Source organism: Hipposideros armiger, unplaced genomic scaffold (genome assembly GCF_001890085.2).
Source record: "Hipposideros armiger isolate ML-2016 unplaced genomic scaffold, ASM189008v1 scaffold_305, whole genome shotgun sequence".
NCBI classification, from domain to species: Eukaryota; Metazoa; Chordata; class Mammalia; order Chiroptera; family Hipposideridae; genus Hipposideros; species Hipposideros armiger.
In genome coordinates this window covers 546,628-569,749 of record NW_017731655.1, presented here as the reverse complement: position 1 = coordinate 569,749, position 23,122 = coordinate 546,628, and positions in this window count along the sequence as shown.

The window sequence follows — 23,122 nt, the reverse complement described above, 5'->3', positions numbered from 1 at the left end:
TCTGAAGACTTAACCCTAGGGCACTCCAGTGATTCATGGTAAAGGAGAGTAAGAGAAATCCTCCAACGAGACCTAGAAGGAGCAGCCGGTGAGAAGAAAGAAAACCTGAAGAGCATAGTATCCTGGAGTCCACAAGAGGAAATTTTCAAGGAGAAAAGAATGATCAACTGTATCAAATCTGATGATGGGTGAAGTGAGATGGTGAACAAGAACTGACTTGGATTTAGCAATATGGAGGTCATTGGTCATTCAACTAGAGCAATTCCATCAGAGTGGTGAATTCAAAAACTTGATTGGAGAGGGTTTAAGAAAGGTAGGAGAAGAATTGGGGACTGTTAATTTAGACAACATTGTTTAAATAATTTTTAATGTAAAATAAGAATGAGAAATTTAGTGGTAGCTGACTGGGGACAGTGTCAATAATTTTTTTTTTCCCAGAGGGGAGAAATAAGAGCATGTTTGTATGTTGATATAAATGACCTAGTAGAAAGTGTAGGAAAATGATACAGAAGGGAGAACAATGTCTAAAAGTAGGTGAGAAAGCAAGCAGTCTCCTGCCAAGTAGAGGAATTGTCTTTTACTAGAAACACCCTTAACTCACCCATTGTCAAAGGAATATATGCAAGTAGGTGGTTAGTTGTTATGCTAGGAGCTTGTGGAAGCTCTGTTTGTTTCTGTTTTCTCTGGAAGCAAGGCCATCAGCTGGGAGTTAGGATTTAAGAGGAAGCATTAGAAGTTTGAGAAAAGAAGAAAAAGTAGGAAATATATTTCAAGGAGAGTGGGAGAATGAATGGGCTAGGGAAATATAATATGATTGCCAGGCAGCGTTAAGAGCTCACTTGAGAATAGAGGTCATAAATTTAAAGGCAGACAATCATTATGGATGTGTTTTTCTGTAGCCATATTTAGCTGTAGGGGAGCAGATGTGGAGTAAACAGAGAGGTGAATTTAACCATGGGTTAACCATGGGTGAAATTCCAGTAGACAATACAATGCAAGAGAAAGTAATTATAATGATGGGTCATGGAATGTAAGGGGAATGAATAAGAAAGGGACTTCATAAGTGGGACAATGAAACAGTGATGTGATCAGTTGATTTTAGCTCCACTGGGGAATAAATACACGTGAACTGGAAAGACAAAAGGTAATAGTCATAGGGACAGATTCTTGAAATTGAATTTTTTTTGAGTTCAGTATTGTTAGTAAGAAGAAATTAAATGGTATAACCTCTGCACTGATTGTCTTATGTCGTGGAAGGTGATCATTTTAGAGGAGAGGAGTTCAGGACACCAAGAAGCTAGAATTAAGGAGCCTCTATATAGATTTTGAAATCACCAAGAATAAGACAGTAGCAATTTAAGAGAGAATGTCTTTTGAATAACAGTGGTATTCAAGGGTGTCTCTGTCTTGTTCAGCTTCATTTGCTATTAGGGAAATGCAAATCAAAACCATAATAAGGGACTACCTCACAGCAGTTAGAATGGCTATTATCAACAAGACAAATAATATCAAGTGTTGGAGAGATTGTGGACAAAAGGGAACCTTCATACACTGCCGATGGGAATTTAATTGGTGCAGCCACTATGAAAAACAGTATGGAGGTTTCTTAAAACTTAAGAATAAAATTATCATATCATCCAGAAATCCCTCTTCTGGGTATCTACCCCAAAAATCTGAAAACATTTATCCGTAAAGATGTATATACCCCTATGTTCATTGCAGCATTAGTCACAGTGGCCAAGTCATGGAAACAACTGAAGTGTCCTTTAATAGATGATTGGATAAAAAAGGTGTAATATATGTCCATATATATATATATATAAATATATACATGGAATATTATTCAGCCATAAGAAAAGATAAAATACTGCCTTTTGCGACAGTGTAGATGGATCTTGAGATCATCCTAAGCGAAATAAGTCAAACAGAAAATGTCAAGAACAATATGACTTCAATCATATGTGGGATATAAAATTGAAAACAACAAATGAACAAGACAAATAAACAGACAAAAACTCATAGACACAGATAACAGTTTAGTGGTTACCAGATGGTAAGGGGGGGGAGGTATAAAAGTGAAAAAGGGATCAAATATACAGTGATGGAAGGTGAACACACAAGGCAATATACAGATGGTATATTATAGAAATGTACACTTGAAACCTATATAATTTTATTAATATCACCCCAATAAATTTAATAAAAAATTAATAAATTATAAATAAATAATTGCTATGTAAAGAGAGACACAGAGAGAGAGAGAATGAATGAGTTTTATCCAAGAGCTAAGTTCTTGAACAAAAAAGGGAGAGTGACCTGGACGTCAGTAAATGGGTGCAAAGAGGAAGGGTTATGTGAGCTCTCAAGCATGAGCTTTCAAAGTGGAAGGATTGATGTGATGAAAGAAGAACAAAGGATTGTCTAGAAGTGGCAATGAGGAACAAGAGCATCTGCTCCATCTCCAGGCCCAGGGGCAGGAGAGTGGGGAAGGGAAATAAGCCATTAATATGAGAGCTCCCAGGGAAATAGTGTCTTTAAGGAAGAACCAATTTCAGTTACAGGAGTGGTCCTCAACCTTGGCTGTTCATCTCATAAATGTATTAGAGAGATGATAGATAGATAGATAGATAGGTAGATAGGTAGATAGATAGATGATAGTTTTAGATAAATGTATTTGAATTTCACTGTTTAAAGTTCTCCCTCAAATTTCTCATAGAAGGCCTGCCATATGATTAAAACAAGTAATTTTTTCAGTCAATTAAAGAACACGAATGACATCACTTGCAGCCTCTATTATGTAGTGAGAACAGTGTTCACAGTCATGCACAAAATCGGTTTACATTATCCCAGAAGAATTAATCAATGTAATTAGGCAGGAAATAATCTCGCTTAAACATTCTTTTGGTATTAAGTGGGAGTTCTCCAACAATAATAAAGACTAATCCTTCTTCCTAAGTTACACTGAAGGTATGGAATTGAGTGTGTCATTGGGTCCAGTTCTGAGGTGGCTGCTCATACAATTGCAGGTAGGCCATGCAGTCATGTATTGTAGAAAAAAACGGCCAGGCTGCATCGATCTCACAGGCACGTCCATAACCAAGAAGACCTAGAAATGTGATGTTCATTTACCACATTAGTGAGAAATGCTGCGTTTTTCTTTTCTAAAAAATGTTATGGTACACAGTTCACTCTGAATTAAATGACAAATGGTGCTAGAGAACAAGTTCAACTGCTACTAATAAGAGATAAAAGAGTCGATTCAAAATTGTTTGAAAGCTGAATATGTAATCATTTTTATTTATTCATTTATTCCTTCAGACAACATGTTTTGAGTGTCTAATATATGCGAAGCACTCTGCTGGTTAATGGGCACACAGCAGTGAGTGGAACTAAAGTTTGCAATCTTCTTCACTCTTATAAAGAATATATTTCTTTATTCCCTACCCAAAAAGGCAAGATATATGTCTGTCCTCAGGTAAACAGGAGGTACAATTAACTTTCATTTGGATATTTCTTCCTAAATTTCCTCCTGACATCCCTTGTGAAGACTGTAGATACTTAGGAGTCTCACAAAACTTGCTATGAGAAATCAGAAACTTAGAGACAACCAGTTCTTTAGTAAATCTCTTGTGATGTTTGTAATTTTACAAATAGAAAATATCACAATAAATGTTTCTGTCACCCCTAACAAGTGGACAAGGCAATTAAAATCAACACAATCAAGGGAGTTAAAAAATATATATCTATGAATACTAAGAACACAGATGAGATTAAAGAAAAATTAGAAATCTGAGAGTTAAAAATTTTTCAAAATATGGATATGGCCATAACTCCCCTGAAAGGAGTTGCTAAGACAAAATGGAGTGGTGTTGCAGAAAGAAATGAAAATCTCCAAGGCGACTCAGAGAATGAGGTGAGGAAGAGCTTCTATCCAAGTATAAATGGGCCTTTGTTGAATTTTAACAAGCCCTCAAAGGACAGATTCTGGAGATGTCTGAAGTTCTTCATTTAATGTGAAAATACTTTACACTTTTCTTTAAGCGAAGAAATCACCCCATTGGCTAGGAGCCAGAGCTTGCACTTTTTTTTTTTTTTTGAGGCACCACAGGAAAAGAGAAAAGAAGAAAGCCGGAGAGCACTTCCACATTCGCGCACGGGGAGGAATGTGCCCCACTTCCCCAAGTTCTCATCAGGGGCAGTTCTGGATCCTGATTAATGAGCCCTCCCCAGCTCCTGGCTTGGCTGCCCCCACTGCTGCTCTACAGTTTCAATTTTCACCCCAAATCTGGAAGTGCCTCCTCAGTGAAGAAAGCCCTGAGATGATGTGGAGGGAATAAAAGGGAAATGCAGATATTCGTGCTACCTGACTAGCAGGAAATTTGAACTGTATCAACTGAGATGGCCCAAAGAGCTGTTGAAATGTAAGATGAAGTTCAGAACAGGATTACTATGTCATGATTTTTGGGGGGGCTGGGGGTGGGGGCAATGTTTGAGTTAAAACTTTATGAGTCAGTATGGCACACCATCGCTGTTCATTGCATCCTGCTCTGGACTGGGATTTCTCTGAGTCACAGTGAGGCTTTTTGTTTAACCTCTGGGAAGGGCTTTCTGTGTCATTTGGGTGTCTGAGCTGGGAGAGCTTATCTGTGGGTTATGATATATTTAAGTATGTGCATATGATATTCCTGGACACATGTAATTATAATAGTATCTACGTTTGCATACTATCTACTAAACATGGTTAGGGCTTTATAAATATCAAATAAATAAATCTCCACAATGAGATGACATGGCACCAAAACGGCAGCACAGGGATGTATGTGATGCACTCATGGTCCCCTAGCTAGGAGATGGCTGCCTCAGGTCCACGCCCTGTGCTCTCATGCACTCACCCATGTGCAGCTTCTTTCCAATGGAAACACTGATATGAGCACTAATTGTTACTTTGAAAGATGTAAAGATGCTTCTTTCAAGAGAAACTAATATTTTATAAAAGTAGAAAAGAAAGGACTATCTAAGACAGTAACACGGGACAGCCTTTGAAAGTTAGGACTGAGTTTGAATCCCATCTCCTGCCTGTTTCTAAGCAGTGTGACCCCCGCCAAGTAGCAATGTTGTTAAGACTCAGTTTTCTCATCTGTAGAATGGGAGTGATAATAGTAGGTGTACTAAAAAGATTAAAGGAGAGGTTGCATAGCAGGTAGCACATGCCCAGTACAATGAATTTATAATAAATGAGAGCAGCTAAGTTAATGTGTTTAATTAACATACATTGCCCCCAAACAATTGAATAGTGAATTTACCCCAGTGAAATCTAAAGTTACCACTTATTTTTCTGCCCGAATATATATTAAAAGATTGTTTTATATAGATCAAGGATTTGAAAATGGCGGAGATATTTTTTGTTACAAGGAAGAAATAAGCAAATTAATTTTAGCACATCCAAATCCTGGCAATGAGCTGACAACATGAAGCAAAGAACCAAACTTAGAAGAAACTGAGAAGCAGCTCCCTGAGATCAATCAGAACAAGGCATGCCTCCTTAGTTTGCTGCCAACACTGTCCCTCCATCTGAGATTTCTTCTGGGCCATGCAGTTTATAGCCACTGTGTCTTTGGAGCAGCCGTTGCCTGTAGCTCGGCATTGTGACTTCTAGCACCAAAGGAAGCTTTATGACCAGATCACCCTAAGCCACTCTGTCTCCAGCTGCCAAAGACTTTGTGGTTACGAAGAATGGTAGAAAACTTCTATAATTTAAGACCAGGGTTTGTTTTTCCTTTTTCCACTGGAGTGATTCAATGAGCATTGTGTGTGCACATGTGTTCCAGTGCAGATGGAGACTCAAATGACTATCAGACCCTTTGGTGTGAGTTCAAATTTCCTGAAGGTGTCGGAATGTCTGTAAAACATCAGATGTCCTTCTGCTTGAGATTGGTTTCTTTTTTTTGTTTTTTTGTAATAAATATATTTTAATTCTCTGCTGATTTGACATCTCGCTTCATTTAGGGAAAGACTTGACAGTGTCTTTGAAAAAACGTTCATAAAAAGGTTTTTGAGCTTCTGGCAGGTAACAGAGTTTCATATGAAGAAGTTAGGATCTGATTTGTCTATAACCAAAAACCAGTCCTTGTGTTTGTGTGTGTTCCCTCCCCCACAAGAAAAATCTAAAAATCTTTATTCTTGTTCCAATACTATTACTCATATTTTACAGAATTATTGGTGAGCCGCTGTCATCGCTCTTACAATGCATTTTTCCTACTTCAGCTTCAGAAAGTTTTTTCAGGGAGGCTTGGGCAATATTATCAACGTAAGTGCTGGGATTTTATTTGTAATCCCTTTGATAATTGCAAAGTAGTTTCCTCTGATTTCTTCATTTTGCATTTGTCAAAGAGAGAAAAGAAAAAAAACCCCATTCCCTTGGCAATATTCTACCATTAGAATCACTTCACTGGATTCCAAACCGAAGATTAAAACAATGTCCCTAGAATGCCATTGTGACCACATAACACATGGTACTGTATCTACCTCAGGATAAGCAAGCTCACTCTGTAGCAGCAAATGAGCCGCAAGTCCCAGTGACTTAAAATAATAGAAGTTTTAATTTTTTCTTGCTTATGTGACATGACCATCACTGGAGCAGAGGGCTTCTGTTCCTTACAGACAGTCATAGACTTTTCTCATCATTATTCCAAAAGAAAAAGGGGTTCCTAAAAGGGTCTCACAGTTGCAGTTAGGTGCTCCAATCCGCAGATCAGCTCTCACAACTCATTGAGGAGCACTAGTCCCATGGCCTCATCACCATAATGGGCCAGGAAGCACATCCAATATGTGCCTGAAGTACTGGGAACCTCGAAGCTTTGGGTAAGAGCACTAATGAGTGCCAGTAGTTCATTTAAAGGAGGAATTCTGAATTTGGAAATTGCCTTTACCGCCTTGTTCCGTAAAGCCTGAAGATTCGGTGTAGGGTGAGCAAAAGGGAAGTAGAGCAAGACTCATCGGGCTGAGGGGCAAAAATAAGAGGGAGGTCAATATACAACTTAGCTCACACCAGCTTTGCTCAAAACTACATTGTTGTAAGTAGTGTTAGCTGTTTGAAATATAAAATGTACTTTTAAAATCACACAAAATAGTCAATATTATATGTGAGAAGAGTATCATCGAAAAATGTTATAACACGTCTGTGTAGTACTACAAAGAACAAAGCCAGGTCATTCATTATTTGCTTAACACCAAAAGCATCGCTGAACTTTGAAATGTACACAGGCTAAGGATGAAGTGTGCAAATTTTGAAGTCTGCTTAGATAAGTTTATTATAAGAATTGTCAGGATTCATTAATACAATAACTACTTGCCAGAATATCATTTTTCCTTTGAGTGCTATAAGTGGCAGCCGCATTTCAGTTTGCCTGTTTCATTCTTAGATGTCAATGTTTTCATAATTAATTGCAGTTTTATTTATAGCCACCCTCTCTAACCATGAAGCCACCCATGAATGCTGGATTACTGAATTGTTGTGTGTGTTTTTTAATATTTTAAATGACAATTTATGTACAATGTTATATTAGTTTCAAGTGTACAACATAGTGATTACATATTTATATAACTTATGAAGTGATCACCCTGATAAATCTAGTACACATCTGACCACACATAGTTATTACAATAATATTGTCTGTATCCCATATGCTATATTTTACATCTCTATGACTATTTTGGATTTACCAATTAATTCCTTTTAATCCCTTCCCCCCCTTCACCCATTCCTTCAACCAAGTTCCCATCTGGAAACCATCAAAATATTCTCAGGATCCATGAATTTGTTTCTGTTTTGTTTGTTTATTTTCTTTTTTAGATTCGACATATGGTATTTGTTTTTCTCTGTTGGACCTATTTCGCTTAGCACAATACCCTCTAGGTCCACCCATGCTGTTGCAGATAACAAGATTTCATTCATTTTTATGGCTGAGTAATATTCCATTCTAGATATGGATTACTTCTTTTTATCCATTCATCCATTGATTGACACTTAGGTTACTTCCATATCTTGGCTATTGTAAATAATGCTTCCATGAACATGTAGATACATATGTCTTTTAAAATTAGTATTTTAGGTTTCTTCAGATAAAACCCAGAAGTGGAATTACTGGGTCCTTAATTGCCTCTTTGTTTTTAAGCCTATATTGTGTGGTGTGAGTATTGATACCCCAGATTTTTTTGTTTTCATTTCTATTTTCATTAAATATCTATGTGCATCCCTTTACTTTCAGTCTGTGTGTGACTTTTGATCTGAATGAATCTCTTGTAGGCAGCACATGTAAAAGTCTTATCCATTCAGCCACCCTATGTCTTTTGAGTGAAGCATTTAACCCATTTACATTGAATATAATCGTTGACAGATATGCAGTTATTGCCATTTTATTATTCATATTTTTTCTTTATTTTTCTTCTTAAAGAATCCCTTTAACATTTCAGGTAATACTGATTTGGTGGTAATGAACTACTTTTGCTATTTGGTGTCTTGGAAAACATTTACCTGCTCTTCGATTCTAAATGATAGCTTTGCTGGGTATAGTAATCTTGGTTGTTAAGTCCTTGAATATTTCATACCAGTCCTTTCTGGCCTGCAAAGTTCCTGTTGAGAAATCAGCTAACAGTCAAAGGAGAGCTCCCTTGTAGGTAACTGCTTTTCTTTTGCTGCTATTAAGATTCTCTCTTTGTCTTTAACCTTGGCATTTTAATTATGATGTGTGTTGGTGTGGGCCTCTTTGGGTTCATCTTATTTGGGATTCTTTGTGATTCCTGGGCTTAGATGTCTATCTCCTTTGCCAGGTTAGGGAAATTTCCCATCACTATTTATTCAAATAGATTTTCAATTTCTCGCTCTCTCTTCTCCTTCTGGTACCTCTATGATGCTTGATGTTGTCCCAGAGGTTCCTTAATCTATCCTCATTTTCTTGGATTATTTTCTTTGTGCTGTTCTGATTGGGTGTTTTCTGCTACCTTATCTTCCAAATTGTTGATCTGATCCTCTGCTTCATCCAATTTACCGTTGATTCCCTCTAATGCATTTTTCATTTCAGTTATTGTATTCATCATTACTCGCTGGTTCTTTTTTGTGTTTTCTATCTCCAGTTTTATGTTTCCTATCTCTTCATTGAAGTTCTCACTGAGACAATTGAGCATCCATATAACCAATGTTTTGAATTCTGCATCTGATAGATTGCTTGTCTCCATTTTATTTAGTCCTTTTTCTGGACTTTTGATCTGCTTTCATTTGGGACATGTTTCTTTGTTTCCTCATTTGGCTGCCTCCCTGTTTGTTTCTATGTATTAGATAGAGCTGCTATATCTCTCAATCTGGGTAAAGTGGCATGTAGTAGGTTTGGGCCCAGTGGCACAATCTCCCTGGTCACCTAAACCAGGTTCTTCAGGAGTGTCCCTTGTGTGTGTTGTGTGTACCCTTCTGTTGTAGTTCAGCCTTGATTGCCATGGGCACATCAATAGGAGGGATTGACCCTCAGGCTGATTCGTTGTGAAGACTGGCTGTGACTACAGTGGAAGAGCTGTTGTTCAGGGGCTGACCCTACAAAACAGGATTTGCTTTATTGGGGCTCTGGTGCCTGCTGAGTCTGCCCTTTGGGTGTGTCATTTGTGGCAGTGGTTGGGTGGAGCTCTGGTATGGTATGATACTGTCCACCAGGTGTATTGGTCTGGGGGCCTTTTGAGAGGTGCTGTGGTGCAGGCCAAGTTCATCTGCTGCCTGTGCCCTGCCCAGGGCCACTTGGTATGGGCAACAAAGTGATCTGTAGATGGTTGCCACTTGTTCTGGGCTAGGAGGTGCCTGGAAGAGGCTAAGCTGTGATCTGAGGCCAGCTGCCACTAGTGCTGGGCTTGAGGCTTCTTAGCAGGAGGTATGAGGCATGCTGATGCCAGATGCTGCTAGTTTGGGATTTTTGAAACTTGAAGAGATTTTAGGAAATTTTGCAGCATGAGCCAAGACAGGCCATTTGCATGGAAAAGCCACTGGAAGCAGCTTGGGTGGGCCCGCAAGTTGGGTGGGACGAGGTCTCAGGGAATCACCAGGGTGAGCCAACAGTGTTAGCCAGGTTGATGGAGACTCAGATATGGCAGCTGCCTGCATGTACAGGCTGGGCACGGGGAGGTCTCAACAAAGGAACAATGGCTTCTGCCAGCACTTGTGTCTGGGAGAAAGCAGTTCCTCCAGCCCTTTCCTTCTAATTAGACAATTCAGTTACTCCCTGTAAGTACCTGGCACCTTTTGAGCTGCTGCCCTAGCACTGGAGCTCAAAGCAAATGAGTCCATTCATGTGTACATCTGTGCATGGGCCCATTAAGAGGAACTCCTTGGACTCCAGCAGCCCTCCATCTGTCTCATACATCCATAATCTCTGCTGGTTTTCTCATCCAGAAGTTATGGAACCCTGGGCTGGGGAGCTTGGTGTGGAGCTGGGACCTCTCAGTCGCCGGGGGAACCTCCATAGCTGAGATATCCTTCCCGATTTTTAACCACCACACATGAGTATGAATCCAACCCGTTCCAAATTTCTGCGCCTCCTGCCAGTCTTGCTGTGGCTTCCTCTGTATATACGTAGTTATAGGAGTTCTGTTCAGCTAGACTTCAGGAGATTCTCAACGATGGTTGTGCTGTAGTTTAGTTGTAATTTTGTTGCAGTCATTGGGTGAGCATAGCATTTACCTACTACGCCATCTTGACCCTTTTAACTGTGTTTCTTAACTGTGTTTCAATATTACTTCCTGCAATTGTTTATCAGTTCACCTGTTTAGGAACACTTCAGTTGTTTCCAGTTTTTAGTACTACAAATATAAAGGTGCTTTGAACATTTAGGTATAAGTGTTTATGTGGACGTAAGCTTTCATTTCTCTTGGGCATGTATCTTGGAATGGAATAATGGCATCATGGAAAAGTGTATTTTTAACTTTTTAAAAGTTGCCAAACTGCTTTCCCAAGACATTGTACACTTTCTCATTCCTTTGAGCATTGAATGAGAGTTCTAACTGCTCCATATTTCACAAACACTTGGCATAGCCAGTCTTCTTAATTTTATTCATTCTAAGAGGTGTATAGTAATATCTCATTGTGGATATAATTTGAATTTCTCTAATATTGCATATGTTTTCATATGTTTACTCACTACTTAAAATATTTTGTAAGGTGTCTGTTCATACCTTTTGATTATTCTTTGATTGGGTAGTTTTCCTTTTTTCTTCTTCTTTCTTTTTTTTGTAGTTGACTTGGAAGAATTATACACATGCTGATACAAATCTTTTGTCTGGTAGATGTGTTATGAATAATTTATACCAGGCTGCAATTTGTCTTTTTATTTTCTTAACTGTGTTTTTGGAAGGGCAAAAAGTAAAATACAGGCAACTTACATCTTAGGTTAGGTATTAGTTTTTCTGACGATATTAGCTTCAAAGTTGTATCACATTCCTTCTTGGTCTAAGATATTAGAAAACACTAAGGTATGAACAGTTCAAAACTAAAGATAATCATAACAAAAACCACAAGAACACCATTATCCATTTCCTGAGTGCCCAGGCTGTGCCAAGCAATGTGGTTGGCTACTTAGATAGGAAGTGACTGAGACAGAAGCCTTCCCAATTCCAAAATTATACAACTTTTATCTCTGCCAAAGCCAGCATATTTCTGGTAGTGTTTCATGACTACTCTGACAGCTTAAAAAAACAGTGAATAAAATATACACATTTGTAAACATCTACTTTGGTAAATTTAACTCTTTTAAGTATTGTGATAATGAAACAGAAAAGTAGAACCATGCAGGTGATTATCTCAAAAAGTGGGATCAAATCTCTTTGTGTTCATCTCACTTTTCAGGAATTAATTGAGCCAATGATATAGCATGGGATCAAATAACTAAGAGAGGTTTATTTATTAGTGGTTGTTTATTTTTAATTATTTTTCTTCATGTTTACCTGACAGTTTTAAAATATTAAAGCAAACAGAAATTCAAGGAAAAATATGGAATGTTTTACAAATTATGATGACACACTGGGCTATAAATCAAAGATTAAAAATAATAAAAGCCACAATGCAAAATTTTTAAAGAAAAGCTGTTCAAACCAAATCTAGAAAAATATAAAAATAATAAAATATTGCAATCAAGAATGAATTATTCCAGTAATGCTAGGTTGGTTCAACATTTGAAAAACAATCAGTGTATTTAATTACATTAGTAGAATAGAGAAAAATTCTATCGTTTTCTTTTTTTGTTATACTCAGAAAAGGAGTTAGCCAAACTTCAATATCCATCACTTACAAAAATTTTTATAAAATTAAATTTAAAAAACCTTATTGTATATTAAAGTGTATCTACAAAAATCCACAGCAAAATATAAAATTGTAAAATATTAGAAGCTTTCCCCCCTAATGTCCTGTTATCAACAGTGCTATTTAACATTTTATTGGATTTCCTACCTATTATAATATGACAAGAAAGGAAATAAAATGTATACAAAGAAATAAAATTGTTACTCTTCACAGTCAGATAGACTAAAATAATCTACATATAAATTATTAGAAAAAGTGAGTACATCAAGGTTGCAGAATATAAGATTGTATTAGGATTCTCCAGAGAAATAGAATCAATAGGATAGATGATAGATGACAGATGATAGATAGATAGATAGATAGATAGATAGATAGATAGATAGATAGATAATGTTTATTTTAAGAAAATGACTTATGCAATTGTGAGGGCGACAAGTCTGAAATCTGTAGGATGGGTTAGCAGGCTAGAAATTCATGCTGAAAGTGATGTTGCATTCTTGAGTCTGAAATCTTCAAGGCAAACTAGCAGGAAGGGTTTCTATACTGAGATCTGGAGGCAGAGTTGTTTCCCTTTAGGGAAGGAAACTTCAGTAGTTACTCTAAGTCCTTCAACTGATCATTTCTGGTTTTCTCATGTTATGGAAGTAATGGAAGGTAATCTGCTTTATTCAAAGTCTAATGACTTAAAAGTTCATTGCATTTTAAAAATAGCTTCATGACAACATCTTGTCTGGGGTTGAATAAGCGACTGGGCACCATGGTCTAGCCAAGTTGACAACGTAAAATTAACCATCACTATCTACCCCTTTTCAATTTGGCACCCATATGCATCACCTTAAGCCATATTTAATCTCTAAAGACATTAACAAAGTCATACTTCTTCCTAATATGATACAACTCTCCTGGGTGCAACCAAAACTCCACTAACCCTTTCACCAGAAGATGATGTAAAGTCCTTGGGTAATAATTACTCTTCCCTTCACATCCTGTGACTTAAATATGATGATGTAAAGTTAACAAAACTTAAATACTATGATGTAAAGTCAATACATCTTATGTTATATGATAAGAGAAGAAAGAAAAAAAATATGTATACACACAAACACAGATATACACACAAATATATATTCATAAGAAGGAAGAAACACTCATAGCAATTATAGATCTAGGTTTTGCTACCGGTCACCTGTTCCTAGCTGGTATTTGTAACTACATATGTTCCCTATATAGTCCATATTCTCTTAGCCCTAAAGAATCACCTCAGCTGGTCATGGTTCTTTACCTGGTGTGGTGACTCAAACCTTTATTCCCAAAAGTTCTAGGTAATTAGTGGTTCTGCCTGAATTGAGTTGTAGTTTTCCATAGACTTGAATCACAGGGCATGATAGTACTAAAAGATGCCCTAACAGAGCTTTGTATTCCAGACATACTCTTCCTTACCTCCATTTTATAGTAGCAGTACAATTTGTCCTTGGTATTCAGGATATATCACCTCGCTAGTATAGCAAATCCTGCCTTTGTCTGTTCATTCAGAGGTTTGGGAAGCCCAATGTGGCCAGGTGGCCGTCTTAACTTACAGTTCAATGAAATCAAACTCCACAAACCTGTGTTCTCTGAAATCCCACAATAAAGAGATGAGACTACAACAACAAAAATATTTCTATTCAGGGGCTTATTATCATATAACAAGTTTTCCAACTTCTAATGTTACTGTAAGTAACATGGGTCTCCCTCTTGGTATGACAAAAACAGTCTCATAATATCCTTTTGACACAAATTATTAATCGTGGCTCCTAGAACTACGATTAAGCCCTTTCCTTTGCGCTCTGTGCAGTCTCCCTTCCCTGGCCCTCCTTTCCTAGTCCAAATCCTGAAAACTTTCATAGTACGTGGGGCCATGCGATAGCTCCTTTCATTGCCTTCTTTTGAGCTAATAGTCCCAAAGAGAGGATCACTCCTATTTTGTATCAGTTACAAGAGGTATATTTCAACTTCTCCAGAAAAGGTGAACACATTTTGTTTATTAGCCTGCAACACACACATCTTAAAAGACTTTTGATTGATATACCAATCAACCGTCATTGTAGAGAACCACATCTAGATTGTGGGCCTGGGTAGAATTTTGGCAAAGGAAGCTATCAGAAAAATCTACAAAGAAAAGTGTGGCTTCGAGTAAGAATTGTATATATGGTTCTTTCTTCTTTCCTTTCCTCTCCTTTCCTTCCTTTTTCTTTTTAATATCATATGTGTTTATACTTCCACTAACTTTCCAAATGTGTTAATTCAAATTGGTCTCCTAAGAATTCCCTCCTGTTGGTAGCATTTGGCTGTACAGTAAAATGAGCAGCCTCTGCAGAGCAAGCACTTGCAGAGCTTCCCTCCTTAAAAGGTAGATTAGTACCAATTTAACTTTGTGTTAATCCCCACCTGAGACATAATGGCCTCTGTTGATTTTTAGCGAGTCCAGATAATTGCTATAAAATAGTTTGTTCCTATTTGCATAATATAGGATTGTAGCAACAATATTTGCACTGTGTTTATTAACCTGTTTTGCAGTAAAATGGTGTTTACTTATGTCCTTGTACATGTGGTATCTATTAAATAATATCTGCAAGAATGGAAGCTTGCTTACTTACTTGTTAAATGGAAACCAAAATGTCAAAAATAATTTGGGGGAAAGTAAAAGTAAACGGCAAATGTTGACAGTCATGAGGCTTACTGAAGTTATCAAAAATGCAGATTACTTAGACATTAATAAAAAGAAATAATAATAACAGTTTTTCAGGCTTGACTGGGACCATTTATGGCAAGATTTCAACATCGCTTCATACAACATGACACATTCACATTTTCTCAGTGCAGTTAAGATTTTAATTATAATGCAATACAAAATGTATTAGTCATTTAGTATTACTGTAGAATAATTAAAAGAGGCACTGAATGATTTACACAACAGGGCTTCTTAAATTTAGGAAGGAAAAATTAATAAAAGATTTTTGTATAAGGGAAAGGCACCATCTTCTGTGATTTTGTTAGTGTTGATTGTATAGCTTATATTTTAGCTGTCTTTAAAAATGATTTGAGATGGCCTGTTATAAACATAATGTAACATATGTTCATTAACAATGTTTTTAAGTGTAAAAAATCAGGATTCATTTGGGAGAGCAGAATCTCAAGTCCTTGGCCTAAGGATAAGGATGGTATCTCATCAAGCGTTGTCTGTAATGAATGCATGGCAACAACTCAGCCTGGTGAGTACGGCAGAGTTTAGAGAAGAAACTGTTCCCAGTGTGAATTAACATGGACTAAATCGGGTTTCTAAATATAGTCATTTGATTCCTTTATAATTGTCACATATTACATGAATAGTTTTAAATGTGCTCCAAATGTGTGTGTGTGCCACACACAGATGGTGCCAAAAAAATGTATACACATTTTAAGAAAGGAAAAAACTGTATTAAAATTGTAATGCTCAATATATACTGATAACAAAAGATGAACATAAGTTATGTGTATACATTTTTTGGCACCCCCAATATATGTGTGTGTAAATACACACACACACACACACACACACATACATACATATTTTATATATGTATGTATACATATACATATATACATACATATATAATATATATGTATATATATATATATATATATATATATGGCTTCTATTAGAAATAAAATGGCTAAGTACACATTCTGATTTTTGATAGAGTTGGAGGAAGGTTTTCCACATTCCTCTGGAACAGAGAAAAAGGAAATTTAACTAGTGTAAAGGATGGCTTTCCTCCAAGAGAAAGGAAAAAACTTCCTCCAGCAACCAAAATCCAATCTAATCTAAAAAAGTATTTTGCATGCATGTAAAAATGGATAATATTTGAATTATCCATTCATCAAAGCATTGAAACTCCGAAACTTATTTCTGCTTTCCATAATGGCGCCATTGCACATTTAGCTTCCAGAATAATTCGTGTGGAGGTATCTGGCAGCCAAACATGAAAGTGTGGGTGCCGAGTGGCTGGCAGCTGGCCCAGTTTTTAACCCTGCTGTTTTAGAATGCCATAAAATAAGCACAATTTAATCTTTCCAAATCATTTGGTCAGTGGCTGTGATTTCCGCAGAAAATAACTTCAAAGAAGACAGGCACCTTTGTTGATGCTTGTTTAAGCAGCCTTGAGTGCCAATGTATTTAAGAATAGAAAGCAAAAACCCCAAAGCCTGGAATACATTCTTGAGAATATATACCAAAGGGATGTGTAGACTGCCTATTAAATGTCCCTGGTGGTAAGGATGTGCTCAGATTGATACAATGGAAAAATGATGTCATCATATAAAAAGTCATCACAGGTAGAGAGATACTGCTTGTTAAAAGCTGCCATGGATCCAGAGAACAGATTGGTTGTTGCCAGAAGTGGCGGGTGGAGGGGTAGGCAAAATGGGCGAAGGGAGTCAAGAGGTACAAATATGTAGTTATAAAGTAAATAAGCCAAGGGAATGTAATGTAAAGCCTGGCAACTATAGTTAATACTATTGTGTATTTGAAAGTTGCTAAGAGAGTAAATTGTAAAAATTTTCATCGCAAGAAAAAAAATTCTCTATGTATGGTGACAGATGTTAACTAGAATTTTTGTGGTGATCATTTCACAAGATATACAAATTTTGAATCATTACACTGTACACCTGAAACTAATCTAATGTTGTATGTCAATTATACCTCAATTTAAAAAAAAGCAGAGACTTTGCTATGGGGAAATACAAATCACTGTAGAAAATTGTAATATTGTGCTCTGGAAAAAAAACCAAACACTTCTGTAGGGTGCTCTCCACAATAACCTCATTTAATTTATTACATGATCTGAAAGAAGGACTGCATCATTTTATCTCATGGTTACTTAGAAAGTTGTAACAAACAACTTTTTTTTAAGCTAACGTTTTACAGTTTTGGAAAAAATTATGCAAATTATTTCAGTATTTGTGTCCATCATTTGTGGAGACAAACTTTATGAGAAATAACTGATCTCTCTTGACCAAAACAGAGAATATATTTCAGATTAAAAAAACCAAACTTGAAGTATTCTAACAAGAAGGACACTGTTGTCCTAGTTAAACAAATTATATATTGAAACTCTGATACATGCTACATTATTGAGACCTTGTCTTGATAAAAAATGCATTGAAGACCAAAAATACATTATTTTTCCAATGCATTTAACTGCCTTAGACTTACACACACACACACACACACACACACACACACACACACACACACACACACACAGCAGTTTAAACCAAATTACTCCTAACATCAATAAACAAAGCAATTTATCTCTCCTTTACCTTATCATTAAGGACCAACATAGATTAGTCACATTACGTATTTATGTGTAAATACTTAGTGAAAATGACACTAAGTTCATTTTTCGGTCAAGAATTTTGTTCAGTATCTGTTGCTCAAATGTTCTATTTTGTCTTTTTTCCTATATATTCATTTTTAAATAAATTTATTGGGACGATATTAGTAAAATTATGTAGGATTCAGGTATACAATTCTATATATAATACATCACTTATATGCTGTATTGTGTGTTCACCACCCAAAGTCAAATCTTCTGTCACCATATATTTGACCCCCTTTACTCTGCTCTACCTCCTTTGCTCCCCCATTACCCTCTGGTAGTCACTAAACTGTTGTCTGTGTCTATGAGTTTGTGTTTGTCTTGTTCCTTTGTTGCTTTCAGTATTATGTCCCACATATAAGTAAAATCATATGGTTCTCGACTGTTTCTGTCTGACTTATTTTGCTTAGCATGATAATCTCAAGATCTATCCATGTTGTTGAAAACGGCAGTACTTACTTCATCTTTTCTTATGGCTGAGTATTATTCCATTGTATACATGTGCCACATCTTCTTTATCCAATCACCTATTGAAGGACACTTCGGTTGTTTCCATGTCTTGGCCACCATGAATAATGCTGTGATGAACATAGGGGTACATATATCTTTATAGATAAATGTTTTCAGATTTTTGGGGTATATTCCCAGAAGAGGGCTTGCTGGGTCATATGGTAATTCTATTCTTAATTTTTTGAGGAGCCTCCATACTGTTTTTTGTAGTGGCTGTACCACTTTACATTCCCTTCAGCAGAGTATGAGGTTTCCTTTTTCTACCTGTTTTTACTTGTTTTGTTGATAGTAGCCATTCTAACAGGTGTGAGGTGATATCTCATTGTGGTTTTGATTTGCAGTTCCCTAATAGCTAGTGAAGTTGAGCATCTTTTCATGTATCTGTTGGTTGTATGTCTTCTTGGGAGAAGTGTCTGGAAGAAAGCATGGGTACTAAACATATGAACCTTGGGTTTAGAAAGGATTTTATGTATTTGACCTCAAAGGCAAGGGAAGTAAAAGCAAAAATAAATGAATGGGACAGTATCAAACTAAAAAGCTTCTGCACAGCAAAAGAAACCATAAACAAAACAAAGAGTCAACCAACCGAATGGGAGAAGATATTTGCAAACAACGTTTCTGAAAAAAGGCTAATAACCAAAATATATAAAGAACTCATACAGCTCAGCAAACAAAAAAAACCCCAAATAAACCAATTAAAAATGGGCAGAGGACCTGAACAGACACTTTCTATATATTTTCTGACAACAACTTTTAATTCTCTTATCCGTCCCAGTTCCTTATGTAACTCAACCCAATTTTTAGAGTTTTAGTTCCCTGATCTCTTTCTCTTACACATTCATTGCCAATCCATAATTATTTTCTTACCTTCCAAAACTTGACTTCATGATTTTTCCTAACACCGCCCTCAAATTTCTTGCCCTTTGAGTTTCTTTGTGTTATACTTTTAGATTGTCAACTTCTATCTCTGGTTTCTTTCAACCAGTTACTTTCTCTGTTACTTTTCCTTGGCTACCAATTATTACCAGGAAAAATAAAATGGCCTAACTCTATTGAGAAATACCATTACAACCATGACATTGGCTGGAGCGATCTTTATATTGATTCCTGTTTCATCCAGAGATTGTTACAAGTGTTTATATTCTTCTCAAATCCACATGATTCACTCTCTGCAAATGATCTATCTCCAAAACCACAGGGTAAAATTTCCTCCCCTCAAATCCCACAGGGCTAAGGCTCTGGATCACCCTACTAGGAGAGCAACCCTAGAGTAAGAGAGCAACTAATTGAAGATGAGGGGCCTCTAAAACAGGGGTGGAGGAGGAGATAAGAGTATTAATTACTCTCCAAAAGATGACCCACTGAATAACCCCAGAATAAACCTAACATTTTCTGATCCCTCTTGTAGTAGAAGCCCTACAGTTTCTTAAAGATTGATGTCAATCACCCCCCTACCACTATGCTGACTCATTTGCTTCCCTCAAGGTCTTTAATATAAGTAACCTGAAGTAGATTAATAACTGTAGCACAGAGTTCAATGGGACTATCACTGTGTCCACTGGTAAAGAATTCTCCTTTGGAAACCAGAACCCCTCAATCCACAGAGCCTAAATGTGTGTCAATCAGAAGCACAAATTCCCCTAGTGTGTCCCTGGGAGTCATGGTAATTGGGAACACTCCTACTTGGACCACTTGGCTCCCAGACCCATGCATTCTGCTTGAAGACAAAACATCAGATGCATCTGATTTAGACTGTATACTCAGTCTTGAGGATGGTATCGTCTTGGAGGAGGATCCTTGCAGGGTATCATTTCCAAATTTGTATCTCAGCTGTATCTTTAAGAGGCCAAGTTACTGTGATTCTGAGCTAGTGGCTTCTGTGTGGACTTGCATTGGAAAGAACCAGCGGATCCCTTGGTCATATTCCCACTGCCACACCTCCTTCAATGTAACTATCAACATTTTTGTTATTATGTGTCAGTGAATGAAACACTCTGTAAGTCCTCCAATATTGGATTCAGACAAGGCTCTGCTGGCATGGAAGTCAATCCCATACCAAGAGCATGTCTCAATGACACTCAAAATGAATCACTGCTCCTCTCAGAGTGGAAGGGTCCATTGCAGTCAACCAAGAAGCTGATTATACTCTTAAGGGGATGACAGTGCTGTACTGGGCTCCAGGATTGGTCTCTTTGCTGACAATTTGCACATTCAGCAGGGGCAGTCACTAGGATAGCATTGGTGGGTGGGAGCCCGTGCTCAAGAGCCCAGATGTAGCCTCCATGACTGCACTCTTCATTTGTCCATTGTGCCAGCATTAGGGCAGACAGTGATGGAGGTTGGGTGATGTCTACTGGCCAAGTCACTCTGTCTGATGGATTAGTTGGTACCTGTTCTGTGAATAGTGTGTGTGTTCTCTGATGGGACATTGACATATGAATCAAAGACCTTCATATTCTGTGCTTACTCTATAGGTCCAAATGTATGTCACTTTTCCAAACCTCCTTGTCCCCAATTTTCCATTCTTCCTTTCTACGCTCCTGACCAACCAGCTGGGATATTCACCACCGTCCATGAGTTCATGTGATCATGGGCTATTTTCGTTTCCACACAAAGTGGATGTCAAATACACCACTCTGAGCTCTACCTATTGGGAGAGTTTTCCTACTCTATTGCCTTTCAGGGAAACCTCTGATTGGAGCTATGGTGAATCAGTCATCCATTTTCAGCTAACACCAACATAACACAGCAATTCCTTAGTGAACCCACTATTGACAGGCATTTTCCTCCATCAGCTGGGTAGCAGGGACCTTCACTGCTGCCATGTAAGTTGAGGGAGATCTGGTATAACAGTGGTTGATAACATGGGCGTGGGTCTGGGCCACCCGCTTATACTTTTTCTCTGTCCCTGCTTATTCCTGACTCTGGATGTATCACTTCCATCTTCTAATGACTTCTAGGCACACCTGACCATTATTACTTCAGTAATCTGAGAGGATTCAGTTCATGATGGCTATGTCTGGCTGCTTGGTCATTTTATGTCACAAGGTCAGAAATTCCCGCCCTACCAGGAGGTATGCAGTAGGTGTACAGTTCTTTGCAATAAGTGGTATGGCCTTGTTCCAGAACCCCATTGGCCTATATTTGAATATTCCCATCCTAGATACCATAGTCTATGCTTTGATTCTCCCATCATAGTACCTCTGGTACCATATTGTCTCCCTTTCCTGATTTGAGCCACACTGGAAACTTGTAGCCTTCCATGTCACCCAGAAAATGTGTTGGGACATTATTCCAAAGTGCTAAAGATGATGGCTACAGAATTCAGAGTTTTGTTACAGAATACTGAGTTTTGTGTCTTTTTCTGTTAATACTTTCCCTAAAAACACTGCCAAATTTTGCCCTGGGTTGGAGGTATATGAACTTGAATAGGAAAATTTTTACCTCTTTCTTTAATTATATTCCACAGTTGTATTGGCAATACCTGTTACTTTGTCATTAATAGAAATCATGGATATTTTCATATCACATTGTAGTTATTACAGATATCTTGAACTACTGTTTCTATATAGCATTATTTTAATGTTGTGCATTATTAGACTTGCCTGCTATCTCTCTATTTTAAATAATTAATACATGCATGTATTACTACTTCAAAGATACATGAATTTTTTCTACATAATATAATATTTCAGTAGAATTGAATTCCTTCATAGTTCTATGCATTGTATGTTATGCATTTACAAACATTTTCTGAGAAGGAATGCAGCCTCTATAGAATGCCAGAGGTCTAGTCCATGGCATAAAAATGTTCAGAATCCCTGCCTGGACCGTGTTTCTCTCTCATGCACGCTCCTTTATGATGCTCAGGCTTCAGCTTAAATGGCCACTCCTCACAGGCCTCCCTGACCACCCACTCTAAAGCTGCCTCCTGGGTACATTTTTACCACAACATTCTGTTTGCCTTTCATTATAGTATTTTAAAATGCCTTTTAGTTCCTTGTTCACATGGCTGTTCGTTGGCTCAGTCTATCATACTTGATCTGGTGGACATTGCCTTCTTAAATATTATACTCTAATAATTTAGGCTTATCCCTCTGGATTTTCTTCAGGGGATAAATTTCCTTTAAATGATAATTTTCCTTAGTTTTAGTCCACTAACACTTCTTTCTTCTCTAATTCATTTTTCTATATGGATAATCTCACCTATTCCTACTAGTCCAAACATCACCAAAAGTGTACTATTCCCAGGAGAATATACATGTCCAAATCCTTTATCTGTCATCCCAAATTTCAAAAGCTCCTTTATTCTACAAAACTCTATGGCAGCAAAATATCATCTGAATTTGGTTTTTTGAACAAAATAGGTTTCATTTATCTTGTGTCTTGTGAATATTTATGCATTTTGCCAACAGAATTTGTATTTTGGTTTATTACATGGTGCTACCCAAGATCCTGCTAAAGACTACCTTTTATAGAATATGAGTAACTTCTTACATTTTACTATAAGTCTGAAAAACTGAAATTTACCAGAAGAGTAAATCCCTGAGTCCAAAGGCCCAAGGACCAGGAGCTTGAATGTTCAAGGACAAGAGAAGATGGACATCCCAGATCAAGAAGAAAGATAAAATTCACCCTTCCTCAGCCTTTTTGTTCTATTGAGGCCTACAATGAATTAGATGACGCCTGTCCATCATGGTGAGGGTTGATATGCTTTACTTAATTTACTGATTAAAATGCTAATGTCTTTCAGAAACACTGTCACAGACATATGCAGAAATAACATGTTACCAGCTATGTGGACATCCCTTATCAAAGTCAAGTTGGCACATGAAATTAACCATCACAGTTAAGATTGAGATAGGGGTATCTGTTATCA